General features: G+C 41.6%; 1 protein-coding gene across 5 annotated transcripts in view; it reads right to left on the minus strand.

Annotated features, from left to right (window-relative positions):
• The window catches only part of Pkib (cAMP-dependent protein kinase inhibitor beta), a 99,968-nt gene extending 89,271 nt beyond the window's left edge, over positions 1–10,697 (minus strand). For 3 of the 5 annotated variants that reach the window (XM_027398450.2, XM_027398448.2, XM_027398445.2), the window contains exon 1: positions 10,565–10,697. The gene's annotated coding sequence lies outside the window, so the exon portion shown is untranslated. Of the gene's footprint in view, positions 1–1,316; positions 1,466–10,564 lie in introns of those variants that run through there. The other 2 variants (XM_027398447.2, XM_035440343.1) reach the window with 2 other exon arrangements.
• Positions 10,698–14,164: the final 3,467 nt, after the last annotated feature.

Genomic DNA, 14,164 nt, shown 5'->3' on the forward strand with positions numbered 1-14,164 from the left:
CATTCATGGAATTTCCTTCTGTGCTTAAAGGACCACTTCAGTCATGACACCTTCTGTTCAGTGCTTCTGACTAGACTTGAAGCTTATCCTGAACTTCTTTGAAGCCTCTGAAGCACCCCAAGGCTTTCTGTTTCTTTTTTGGAAGCTATTGTGTTCTACCTAGATAGACAGCTGGGTTTGTTATCTTCCATCACCTGCCATGAGCAGACAGAATCCTAAGCATCCTAGAGAGATGGAGTCTCATTCATTCCTACTCACATATATCACTACATAGAATACATAGAATGCTACCATCCAAGAGGATGCTTTTAAATGGACATCTAGAGCTGGAGGGATAGCTCAGCCATTAAAGGCTAGGCTCACAACCAAAAATATAAATGGGATCTATTTGTTTAAGTTTAGTTAACCTTTTACCTTAAAAGACAGATGTACTAACTTCAAAGTTATTAAAATTTAAAATAAGCACTTTAAAGTGTTATTTATTTTTGTTTTATCTGTCTAGATGTTTTGCCTGCATTTATGTCTGTGTGTCACATGCATGCTGGTGCCCAGGGGAGTCAGAAGATGACATTGGATCCCCTGGAATTGGAATTATAGATGGCTGTGGCTCCTGGGATTCAAACTCAGGACCTCTGGAAGAGCAGCCAGTTCTCTTAACCACAGAGCCTATATATTTATGATCACTCTAAGATATGAGCATGAAAATGAATATGAACATTCAACATTAAAAAATGGAATTATGGGCTCTTTTACAATAATATAACTAGTTTAATGTACTGACTTTATGATAAACAGTTGAACTCAATTTCATTATATTGATATAATTATGTTGAGAGAAAAACTAAAATCTCAAAAGAAGAAAGATTTGTCTGTGGTCACATGACAAAAAGTGGAGGCAGCTACACAACAAGGTTTTTAATTTCTAGCTTAATGATTTTTGAGTTCTTATCTCCAAAACATTGTACATGTTTTCTCAAGTGTTAGCCACAGATATATATTTATATAAAGGAGAAATATTCTCTTTCATATTTATCTATTTCTTTTCAAATTGTTGTTTGAATATAGAATACATAAAATAAAATCAATTAATGGTGATGAAAGAGGGTTATACCGAACAAGATTTATTTCTAAACAGCTTACTTACTTTGCAACCTAAAACACAAAGGATACAGCAAAAAGTCAAGATATTAAAAGCATACTGCTATTCAGTTCAAATAAATGTCCCTAAAAACCTACATACTAATAACATTCACGGGTTTCACACATAAAACAGTTTTGGGACGCAGACCCTGCTTTGTGCCTCGGTTTCATTTTACCGTTTGTCCTGACGTTGGAAGATGGTAGTAAGTATTTCCCTGATCCTCATCTCTCTTAAGGAGTTCCCCTTCCCTTCTGCACCACACTCAGCCAGATTCACTTGTTTCCAGGAAAGACTCGAGACTCCGGCCTGACAAACCCAAGTTTCACAAACCCCTAATCACAGCAGTTTGTTCAGATGTGGCATGACTCACACCTGCCCAGAAAGCTTGTTATGTTTTCTCAACCGCAGCAGTTGTTCCAAAGACTGGCTTGGGGTAGAAGCTGATCGAACACGACACTGGTAACTAAAACCCTAGGTGCAGACACACTTGTTTCTTTGAATTCACACTTTAGAAATTAGTTATGGAATTGTTGGTACCTTTTCTTTTCTGAGTAAACTCTGATAATGAAATAAAATCAAGAGATAGAAAGAAGCTGTGTCCTTTCAAAATAATTTGCATTCTGCATCAAGCTGTGACTAAAAGCTGAGTGTTTAAGTTTCATAAATCTCATAAACACCTCTTGTCCCTTTATGTTAACTTGACATGGATTTTCTATGAGGGAAAATCGTTCTAATCCTTAAAATATGCTTAATTATCTAAGCATCTCCATTCACAACGTATATGAAAGGCTATCTGAAAAAAGGTGAAACAGAAATGTCATAAACTTATAAAGTGGCAGTGAACAGCTTTAAAGGGACAATGAAGACAAGTGGGTTAAAAAATAAATTTCTCCTTTCAAAAGCAGTTCCTCTTTAAGTCAAACTAAAACTGCAAGCATGGGCTTCTAAAAGTGAGACAAGCTATGCTGGGCATTATGAGATGCTTAACATTCTCTAGCTGTCATCTACGCTATCTCAGAAAGCTGGCCAGGATGTACTTTGAGGGGAAACTGGTATTCACTTCCTCTGAAACCTCTCATCCTTCCCAATGCAAATGAAGAAAAGGCAAAGCTCGCCCTCCAATTGGAAAAAACATGTCTAATTCCCCTAGTCTTGAGTCCACATTGGACTCTGAGATGATTGGTTTATGGCAGTGCTGTAGGACAAGTGACCAGGTGACCTACAGTAGGTGGGCTGCCCACATTATCATACTATCTTTTTGCATCTATTTTTATAATTGACACTAAGAATGAGAGCTGAACACCTAAATTTTTTTAAATGTCTACTATGAGAGATGAGCTGTCTTTTTCAATTTAGTACAGTTTCCAGTGGACCAAGGATTTAGATTTACAACCCAATCGAAATAGGCTCTAACACATTTTATTAAGTGACTGGACAGAGGGGGTAGGGGGCTGCCTCAGTGGGTAAAATGCTTGCTGGGAAAGCAAGCACAAGGACCTAAGTTTGGACCCCCAGCACTCACATAATACCTGGGAGTTGTGCTAGGCCCAGCACTAGATAGGGCAGACACAACCTATCCCAGTGGCTTTCCGGCAAGTTAGCCTGCCTGAAATGGCAATCTCCAAGGACAGTGAGAGACCCTGCCTCAAAAGACAGAGTAGAAAGCAAGAAAGGCAGTCACTGACATCAACCTCTGTTCTCTACCTGCACAAGAATGGGTGAGTGTACATACCCACATATGCATGTACACACATATATGCTATGAATAAAGTAAGTGACTGAACAAATACAATCTTTACTTACTCATCTAGAAAATAAAGCCATAATACCATTTCCATAGGTTGAAAAATAAATGAGATACCTGAACATATCTAGTCTGAGGCCTGGCATGTTACCCAGCAAAGGAGAGTTTCCCTCTCCTTAGCACGGTCATTTCCACGGAGAGTGGATGCTAACTCTCTGAAACTCCCATTACAGGTCAAAGGGTATACCATGTTTGTGACTCCCACTTTCATCCTTAATCTAAACCTCCTCCTTTGGAAAACAGTCCCACATCTTATCTTTTCTAGACTCACAGCTTCTCCCACAAATGAGCTCCTTAAACATTAAATAAAAATGAATTTGACAAGTTGGGCAGTGGTGGCACATGCCTTTAATGCCAGCACTCAGGAAGCAGACATAGGTGGATCTCTGGGAGTTACAGGCCAGCCTGGTCTACAGAATGAGTGGCAGGACAGGCTCCAAACTGTCTTGAAAAACAAACAAAACAACAACAAAAAAAATGACTTTGGCTATGTGTCCGAAGACATCCACTTTGACTTCTGACTTCCAGCCGTCCCACTCAGATGAGTATTCAATGCCGTGACTCGCTTCCTCACCTCCTCTCATGCCCTCCCTTCCAATCACAAGGCCGTTAATCTTAACTTTCTTCTCATCAACTGAAAAGCTCTTTTAACCACCCTCTTGCTCTTATTCTTGCACCACCGACCTGTGATTACATATGTGTTCTGAAGTTCTGCCTGCCCTTGTTGCTACAGCAAGTCTCTTTTCAGCTTCTCCTGGGGCCTCCTGAGGCACCCCCTGTACTCTTCTATTTCTGCATTCTTACTATAGGAGGTCTCATTGCATTGTGGCCTCCAAACCAACACCAACTAAATGCTTGTCTCCTAGCTCCATACAGGCCTCTGACATGTCTCATTTCACCCCTGATTTCTCTTTTACACATAAGGCAGGCTCTTGTTTTCATATAAGGTCACATTCTGAGGTTCTAAGAAGGACAAAAAATGAGGGGATATAATTCATAATACCCACCAATTCTGCTCCCGTTCTTAAATTGCCGTGTTCATAAGTGATGTCAGTTTGCAACCTCACACGAAGAGCCTGAGATGCACTCAGCATTCTGCACTTCCATAACTCCCTACTACCAGGCCCAATCATTTTCAGGCCTAATATTTCTGGAATCAGAATATTATCTGTTCTTCCTCATCTGGGTGACTTAATTAATAGTTAGAAAGATTTGCTTGGACTGCCCAACAATCTATCTACCCATCTGAGACTGTAAGAGTGGAAAATATCTGTGACTTCCTAGAATCTGTCTAACTTTTCACTCCTGTGCACAGTTCTGCTTCTGTCCCTCAATACACAGAATGGTGACAGACATCCTTCTTCAAGGACAGAGGAACTGAGAGGCAAATCAGCTTCTGAGGAAGTGCTGCCTTTTGTAACTTCTTCTTTGGGGTTGATAGACGCTTTACAAACCCTTAGAGTGTAAGAAAAAATTCATCATGTCTGTAATATGGCTGTTTTATTAGATTTCCAAGACCTCTTTGGTAAGGCAGGCAAAGGGGTCTTATTTCATTTTTTGAGTTTAATATTACACCTTGCTCCAGAGGCTCCACTTATTTTCATTTAGAAAAACATAATAAAGTAGTATAGTTGTTTGAACTGTAAACCATTCCTATTTACACACGTATGTACATGGAAACAGAGAGACAGACTGATTGAGAGAGGAAGAGAGAGATGGGGAGATTGTTTTCTTTTCTCCTTGAGATATGTTAGTTCAGTGCATAAAAATTAATCTATAAATAAGTGATTTTGTGATGTTAGAATGCAGGCATGTACAGGAAGAATGTGGGAGTCCTTGTCTTCTGTGGGTTTATTTTTGAGGCTGCCACACTGGGCCTTGGTTTCTCCTTTTATTTCATTCCCCAAATGCTGAACACACACACACACACACACCCACACACACACCCACACACACACACACACACACACACAGAGAGAGAGAGAGAGAGAGAGAGAGAGAGACAGAGACAGAGACAGAGACAGAGACAGAGACACAGAGAACAGAGACAGAGACACAGAGAGAGACAGGGAAAGAGATATTATAATCCTTTGACTAGCAGAGCAAATGTTAGGACGTAAGAGGAAGTGGGGAGGATCCTAGGAGAACTTCCTGTCTGTCCCGTGGTCAGCTGCTTGTGTGCTGCTCCAGCCAGCATGTAGCTAGGTGTCAATGATATCCTGGCTACACACTTCTTCCACAGCATCTCTGGCCCCCTTGCCCTCCTTCCTGGCAGAGAAATCCTGTTTCTAATTAATCCAGGCTTCTAGGTGAGGTTCTGGTATCCTATTGAGAACAGACACAAACCTGAAACCAGTTTGTTCTTATATCAGCATCTCTGAACCCCCTTCTCCACCAAAAACAATACAAAGAAAACAAACAGCTCCTGGGTGTAGTCTGAAATTTCTGTCCCCATTTAGTCCCAAACAAACATACAGAGGCTTATATTAATTATAAACTGTTTGGCTTATTGCTCACACTTCTTATTGGCTAGCTCTCTTGAGGCAGAAGCAGGTGGATCTCTGTGAGTTCAAGGCCAGCCTAGTCTACAGAGCTCTAGGATAGTCAAAACTACACAGAAAAACCCTGTTTCAAAAAGCCAAAATCCTTAAATACCCAACTGTTTGTTTTACATTTCTCTCGAGGCTTCTCCTAGATTCTGAATCTTTCCTTGTATCCTACCTAGAGGTAGCCACCAGCTTGACTTTTGTCTTAGAGTTATATGTTTTTAACTTGTAATATTATCATGTACTAAATACCTAATGTATTGTAGTCTGCTTGATATGACTTTGTTTACAGGAAGTCACAGTGTTTGTGTTCTTTCTCGACTTGAATTTTAAACCCATTGTCCATTCTTGGGTTCTTCCATTTGGGTCCGTGTGGCTGTGGCATACTTGTACTACATATCTAATGTGGGCGGTATTGTTTATCTCCAGGTTTGCTTGCTTGATACTATGAAATTTTCTGCTATAAACATTTGAGAATGGGTATTCTCATGCATGTGTAGCTTAATACCTGGGGGGAGAGCTTGTCTTCCATGGCTACGAGTATTTTAAATTTACTGAATAAAGACTGCTCTTTGGACTGGCCAAAAAAAAAAAAAAGCCAAAATCCATACCAATACACAATATTCTTTTCTGGGCACCTGGGCACTGTTGTCTTACAACTCTGAGTGACTGAGGGACACAAACCATCTTATGGAAAGTCAACAGCATGCGCTCTCCCTCAGTAGATGCACAGAATGGCCATTTGACATTGAGAGCTGAAAAAATATGCTTCTCTCATTTGAATAGAAAGTAGAAAGTTAACCACATTTGGTTTTGCAGTACTCACAGGAATTTGACCTAGAATTTTCAGTAACTCACAGTGGCACAGAAGAGCTACATACAAAGTATATGAAATGTGTATGAACAGGATTTAGAAAAGTATGTGCCAATAGAAAAAGTTTTAAAAGGCAGGCTTCAGTCTTTTTGTCCCTGTAATATGTGAATTTTATAGATGTAATTACTGAGTCTGGGGTCTTAGATTGCCCCACCTGCATTAAGAGGTGATTAATTGGTATTTGCATGATATTTTAGCTAAGGAGGCTTCTTTATAGACTTTATCAATTGTAATTGACATTCAGAAATGAATCCTTTTTTGATTCTTCCCCTTCGGTCAAACTTTTACACCAAAGTAATGGAAAACAACCAAATTTACAGTCAAGCCACACAAAATTGAGCGTTAGCAACATCTGGAAATACAAATTTCAAATAGATTTCTTTCTCATTTTAAATGCAGATTTAGTCTTGATTAAGCCTGGTTCACTGTCATTTGCCTAAAATAAACCATTAAACAAGAAATATTAGTGGAAATGTAACTTTTTTTAGGAGTAGCTTGCTGTACTTGAGAATTAACTTTGAAAGGAAGTCCCCCACCCCTGCTCTGTGTGTGTGTGTGTGTGTGTGTGTGTGTGTGTGTCTGTCTGTCTGTCTGTCTGTCTGTCTGTCTGTCTGTCATCTATCACACACACTATACTGACTAGTTGTGTGTGTCAACTTGACACAAACTTGAGTAATCAGAAGAAGGAGTCTCAGTTGAGGAAATGCCTCTGAGATACGGCTGTAAGGCATTTTCACATTTAGTGATCAATGGGAGAGGGTCCAGCCCATGGTGAGTGGTTCCATCCCTGGTCTGCTGTGCATGGGAAAGCAGGCTGAGCAAGCCAGGGAAGCAATCCAGTAAGAAGCACCCATCCATGGCCTCTGCCTCAGCTCTTGCCTCCAGCATCCTGCTCTGCTTAAGTTCCTGTCCTGTGTTTCTTCAGTGATGAACAACAGTGGGGAAGTGTAAGCCAAATAAATCCTTTTCTCTCCAACTTGCTTTTTAGCCAAGGTGTTTTGTTGTAGCAATAGAAACCCTAACACACACACACACACACACACACACACACACACACACACACACACACACACACCTACCTTACTCCTCTAGAACTTTCTACATTTTGTACATATAAAACTTTTTACTAAAACTCATTCTATTACGTTCTTTAAAGGAGGGGCATAATTTTTGTATACATACAAGTAATTTCATAGTTTAATATCTACCCAAAATTAATGAAAATATGAGCTTACAAAGACTTACATCTGAATGTTCTTAGCACTGGGGTTTATAATAGCCCAAATTGATATCATGGACATGCTGTGGCACTCTTGGGAACACACACACACACACACTATAATATATAATTATACATAAATAATTAAAATCATGCCTGCCACCATAAAGGAGGCCAAGAAGCTGAAACTGGGTACGTCAAAGGCCCAAGTCCCAAGGAGAAACTACCACTATTATTCTGCTAAAAGCAATACCTAAAGACTTACATCCACAGTTAAGTCATCTCTTAACCCTCATCAGAGAAGCTTCTTTTTGCAGTAAAAGGTGATTAATCCTACCCCCCACTCTCCAATCCCCCCACCCAGCCCCCACCCCCCGCCGCCACCCAATACACACACAACTCATCCACACACAGAGAATAAGACACTTTGAGTTCTGTGTACTTAATGGGACATATTGTCACACCCTCTCTTCTCAAGGCTCAGAGATAATCACTAAAGAGGGATTGGAAAGACTGTAAGAGCCAGAGGCAGTGATGAATATATCGAAACAGTATTTTCTGGATACAACAGGATAGTCGCACATAAACTTATAGCAACTCTAGTCAGCATGTACAAGACCTCTACAAAATCAAACCTGACAAAACCCCAGCACGAGTGGGGAGATGATCACAAACTCTCACCCCTAGCTGCAAAGACATTGGCCACTGGTGATGGGTGAAGAAGACTCAGGTTTCTTAAGGGATGTGAGCCCCATGAAGGCTACCCATGCTCCAGCACATGGTCTCAGAGTGGGGCATGTGCAGGCAGCACTAAGTGGACTGGAGAAAAGGACACCTGAAATTGGGAGGGGGTCATGGTTAGAAGGGGAAACAAATGGAGGTGAAGGAATGGGGGCTGGACTCAACCAACGATATTATATGCATTTATGACATTCTCAAATATACAGTTAAAAACAAAATGTTCAGATACACAGCAACTGAAAAATGGACAAAAAATGATATGCCCACAATGAGCAATTATCAGCATTTAAAAAGGAACAAAATATTGATGCATACCAAATTACAGATGTGACACAAATCATACTGTAAATGAAGCCCCAAACCAAAGAACATACAGTCTGAAATATTTAGAGCAAATATTTAAAGTAAGCCCATAGGAACTGAAAAGTAGATTCACAATTTCCTGGAGTTGGGATGGGAACTGCAAATAGGCATGATGGATCTTACAAAGTGCTGAAGATTACAAAGTGCTAGATCATAATAATTGTTATGTATCCTGGTGAAAGTTCTTAATACCACTAATAGGGGGTGACTTTATAAAAATCTCTTGCCTTTGGAGAGGGTAAATGTTATGATGTGTAGATTTATAATCTATATCGCAATACATTTATTGTTTAAATCTGTAATGCAGACTGAAGAGGAATTTAAATAATTGCAATACTATTAGAAAAATAAATTGATCCACTACTAGCTAAAGCGTATGCTTAAATTGCCTAAAGAAGAAGGAAAGAATCTTTAACAAAATGGAATTCGACACTTCTTAAGATATTCTAGATTGAGCAATCCCCCAGCCTGTGATAATTTGTTGAAGAAAATCATAGACAAAAAAAAAATTAGTTCATTACTAAAACTTTTCCTTGAGCCTTTTTATTTTTTTAAATTAGATTTTGTTTAAAATTGAATCAGTTGAACTTGCTAAACACTTTTTCGGAAAATAAGCTCTCTGAAGATAGCGTCAGTTGAGGGGCACTGACTAGTGTGTGACAGTCACAGGACACAAGGGTTTCGGAGATGCGTCCTTTGGCATCACAGTTGTGGTTACCAGTTTTCATTTTAATAAGCCAGACTCTGAGCTTTCCAAATATTAAATTCAAGGAAGCTATTTTTTTTAACATGTGAAGAAGGAAAAAAAAAAACGACATCTTGTGAAGTGGCTAGGAGGATTTTTAAAGGTTACTGTTTACAAAGAAAATGCAGCTGTCAGAGTAAGTCTAATCTAGTATTGTTTCGGTATCAAAACGTTGATAAGAGTGCTTCATTTTGGTTGTCTTTCCTGTCTGCACAGATGTCTAAGTGATCATCTGCGCCCAGTATCCACCTGCTGGCTAGCAGAGTCCAGATGCTAACCCCACTGTTTGCCTTAACTGCTTCTCTTGGGCCCAGCACCTGCTGTTCGGTGCTTTTCTAAATCAGGAATGCAGTCTGATACCACCTCGGAGAAGACGGAATGATATCATCTCAGCTTCCCTAAAGAAGGAAATTGAGTTATGGGATCAGGGAGGTCCATAAGACTGGGTCACCCTTTCCAGAAGGCACCTTCAGGAAACTCCCAAAAGGCTGCAGTAACAGCAGCCAGGACCCGTTTGGACTGGGGCGCCCTCTTCCTCTCAGCTTCTGCGACCACCTGCCACTTGAGTCCCTCCTCCTTTACCAACTAGGGTCCTAGCAGCGGGAGAGACTGATGTAGCTGCCAGGCACCCCTGAGGTCACGGGTTTCCTCACAGGCATAGTTTATCGAGGAATGGGGGGCGGGGGGTGGTGGCACCGGTAAGGTAAGGTGGCTTAGCTAGCACCCCCGATCTGGACGCTTAGGGCGGGTTGGAACTCAGATCTCTACTGCGCTGGTGGCGGCTCAAACGAAGCAAGAGGAAAACGACGTGGCGTTGATGGCGAGACAGGAGAAGGGCTCAACAACTTACACCCAGCGGTCCCCCGAGTCCGCCTTCAGTGTCCAGAGGGCAAACGCCGATGAGCAGACCTCCTGGGTGCCCCTGCTTTCACTTCGACTGCCCCCGCACCCCCAACTTCAGGTGGAAGGATGGGATCTGTTCTGAATTCCCCTCCCTCGGCATGTGCAGTCCGGGCGGAAAATAGCAAAGTTGCGTTTACACGATCGCTCGCTCAGTCTCCCCAACGGCCCGAGTCCTTTCCCTTCCTCCTGTCTCTAGTGACACCCGCTCGCAGTCCGCCCGGTACGTACCAGCTGCGTGCAAGAGATGCGAGCGGCGCCGAGCCTGGTCCCTCGCGGTGTCGCCTGCCGGCCTCTCTGCGGCACCGGGGTGCGACGCTGCCCGAGCTCGCAGCCGCCTCTGCCGTGGGATGCGGCGGCGGCGTCTGAGCGCTGGGCTGAGGCAGTGGCAGCTATTTGTGGGGCGGAGGGAGCGGCTCGGTCCCGCCCCCGGGAGCTGAGCACAGCTCCGCAAGACCTGCCCTGCTAGCAGAACCTGCCAGCGCCGAGCCCCAGGGGGCAAGGGCAACAGTGGCTCTCCCCTCCAGGCACCCTAAGTGGAAGGCTGTCTCCTCTGTACGTTCACAGAGAACCTGAATCAGTTCCCCTGGGTTCGGTTAAGAATTTGCTGGAGAAAAACTGGGAAGTTCGCATCTCCTCTGGGTCTGTCAGGGTGCTGTCCCAAGGCCTGGGCTCCCACTGACAGGAGGTTGCACTTGATCTAAAAAGGGATGTTTGGAGAAGACAGGTCTGCTGCACCTGGAATCTGGGTGTTCGTGTTTATTTACAGATTCTTTTAGCACACTGGAGTCTCACGTCACGCAGAACACGTGTGTGTGTGTGTGTGTGTGTGTGTGTGTGTGTGTGTGTGTGTGTGTGTGTTGAACAGCAGAAATGAATGCATATCAAGCTTCACTATTAGACTCTCACTAAGGAAATAAAGTTCTTACTATTAAACTGTCGTTAACACCCCATTTTAATGTAGGAAATTGAAGACCATGCTGCTATGAAGACCCCTCTCTGCTTCTAGAGGAGAAGGCCTCTGATGTCCTGATTGTCACCAGAATTCCAAGTCTTCTGGACACTTGCTGGTTCAGTTACCCTGCATCCGGCTTCCAGGAGTCCCAGGTCTCTGACACCACTTCTGTTGGGGCCCACAGAGTTGGCTCCACTCCATCTTGACTTAAGGTCAGGGAGTTCAAACCCCTATTGTTCTTTCAAGATTACCTTGACAACAGGATATTTGGCCTAAGAAGTAACTAATTGATGCCTTACTTTAACAGCAGGATATTTAGCTAAAGTGTGGTTATTGTCTATCTTGCCCTGACAACAGGATACTTGGTTTAAGTGTGATTGCTTGATGCTTTGTGTATTGAGAAGGTAATTATGCTTGCTTGTTCTTTGTTTTTTGGCAAGGAAGTCTCCTGGTCTTCCCCCACTTTTGATTGGAGTATATAAACACTGTGTGTAATTAAGTTGGGGCTTTTCCCCCAGTTTTCACTGGGGAGCCTTTCCAGCTCTATCCTGTTTCTCTGTCTTTTCTTTAGCATATATGATTTTTCCACCTGCCATTTCTAAATCCACATGCTTCTCTCCAAACAAGGACCGGACATATAAGCTGGGATGCAGGACACTACAGACTTGCAAAAGGCCTTCTTATGGAAAGACTCTGACACATTGAAATATAATCAGGTAAAAATCCTCATTTAAAGTGTCTACAAAGTGTATGATGGTTAGACTGTTTAAGTTGTTCAGTATCTGTAACTCCACGTTGTGGTAGTAATTCTCTACTTGCTGGTAATAAACTGGATCTCAGCAAAGTTAGATCGTTTGCATAAGATGAAACGGGAAAATCCAAGCTGTGAGGTGGTCCAGAGAGTAAAAAGATGCTTACTGACAAACTAGTGACTTAAGTATGATTTCTAGGACCCAAATGGCAGGACAAAACTGACTCCCATAAATTGTGGCCTGGATTACACATGTGCGCCATACACATGCATGAATTCACCAATGCACATGTATAGATTTAGTTTTAAATTTTAAGAGAGGGCTGGAGAGATAGATCCATGGTAAAGAGTTCTTGCTGCTCTTGCAGCAGACAAACATTGCATTGCATACCCAGCACCTATGTTGTGTATTGCAACTGACTGTAACTCCAGTTACAGTCTACAATGTGGTGTGAGGGTAAAAATACCTGAACTTAATGAGCTCGACAATGGCCAAACTTTTACAATTGTTTGACTGTAGTCCTATACTCACAATTTATTTTGTTTAAAAAAAAACTGAATTTGAGGTCAAATTTTATTTTAAAAAATGAGTCCTCAGTGATGTGCCTTTAAAATGCTATATACTTAAAATCATCTGAACTCACAAGACTGTGTCCTCAATACCTAAAGTATAGATGCTTGGGAGAAGGTTTTTTTTTTTTTATTCTGTACTGCATTATTTGTTTATTTATCATTTGTTATTTATCACAGCACATGTGTGGAGGCCAAAGGAGTTTGGTTCTCTTCTTATCATTTGAGTTCTGGGACAAGTCATCAGATCTACTGGTAGCAAATGTCTTTACCTAATAAGTGGTTTTTAAATGAACAAACTCTTTTATTTATGTTTATTTATATTTTAGTGACTTAAAAAAAAACCATTGTAGAATGCTCTTAGCTACTTAGAGAAGACCGAAGATTTCTGGTGTCCTGTCATGTCTAAATGATGCCAATGCCACCATGTGGACAGCGTGGAGGTCTGCAGCAGCTGCCAATGGACAGAACTGACCTTACACACAAAGAAGTATTTTAAGTAGTGAAGGTAGCAGTAGTTTCCCACAGTTGCATCAAATTGTGTTAGATGATGACTCTAAATACAGAAAGTTTAATTCAGCTTTGAAATTGTATCAAGAGATATGATAGAAAGATGGTGGGAAGATAAATGTAAAGTTTGGATGTTAGGTCTGGAAGTAGGTGAAGGAGAGAGGTATGTGGTAAACTGAAGACAAGATTAAAAATAAGTGAAGATGAAAATTGAGAAAGAAGAGAAACTAAACCATTTGAATTTCAATCAAATGATATAGGCAAGAAGACAGAGGTTGTACTTGGAAGGCAGTGTGACATTTGTAAGTTTTCATAGAATGACGGAGAAGCTGTGGGTAAGATGGCATGACTATGGCAATAACCAAATAATCATGGGGTAAAGAGTCCACATAGACACCAAAGCCACCAACAAGATGCCTGTGAGTATGAGATTAGATCAGGTACCAGAGACATTCATGAATCTAGTGGAAAGATCTGGAAACAAAGAAAGTCTGCAAAGTTGAGCAAGAAAGTGCATATATATCCTCAGAGGGAGGAGCTCATGGTTGACAGACTGGTGTAAGTGGTGGCTGACAACAGTTCAAGACCAGAGAGCAACAGGTTGTGAGGCTGTTCCTGAGAGGTCTAGGAAGGTGTGAGACCATCGTCAGAACAGCTGATGAAGCAGGTAGAAGAAACTATGAGAAAGGGAATGTTCACTGGATTCCAGAGCATGAAGTTCTAGTGAAGAATTCATAAAGATGGCAGTATTCTTCAGTACTAAATTAAGATTATTCAAAGTCAAACTAGTTCCATGGAGAAAACCCTTCAAGGCCCAACGACTTGAACCCATGAACAAAGCTCTGCCTCTAAGAAAACCCTATCTTATACCCCTCCCTGCCTTGGAACCCTTAGTAACCATTAAACAAAGAGTAGCCATTTCATCTTGCCCTAGACTTTAAAGAGTTTCTGATCAAAACTGTGGGTGAGTGGAGCAAGAAGCAGCACTAACCCTCTGCCACTTGAGGCAGGAGATTGCATTTTAAGGGAACAAGATTTTCAGGGG

Source organism: Cricetulus griseus, chromosome 2 (assembly GCF_003668045.3).
Source record: "Cricetulus griseus strain 17A/GY chromosome 2, alternate assembly CriGri-PICRH-1.0, whole genome shotgun sequence".
Classification (NCBI taxonomy): domain Eukaryota; kingdom Metazoa; phylum Chordata; class Mammalia; order Rodentia; family Cricetidae; genus Cricetulus; species Cricetulus griseus.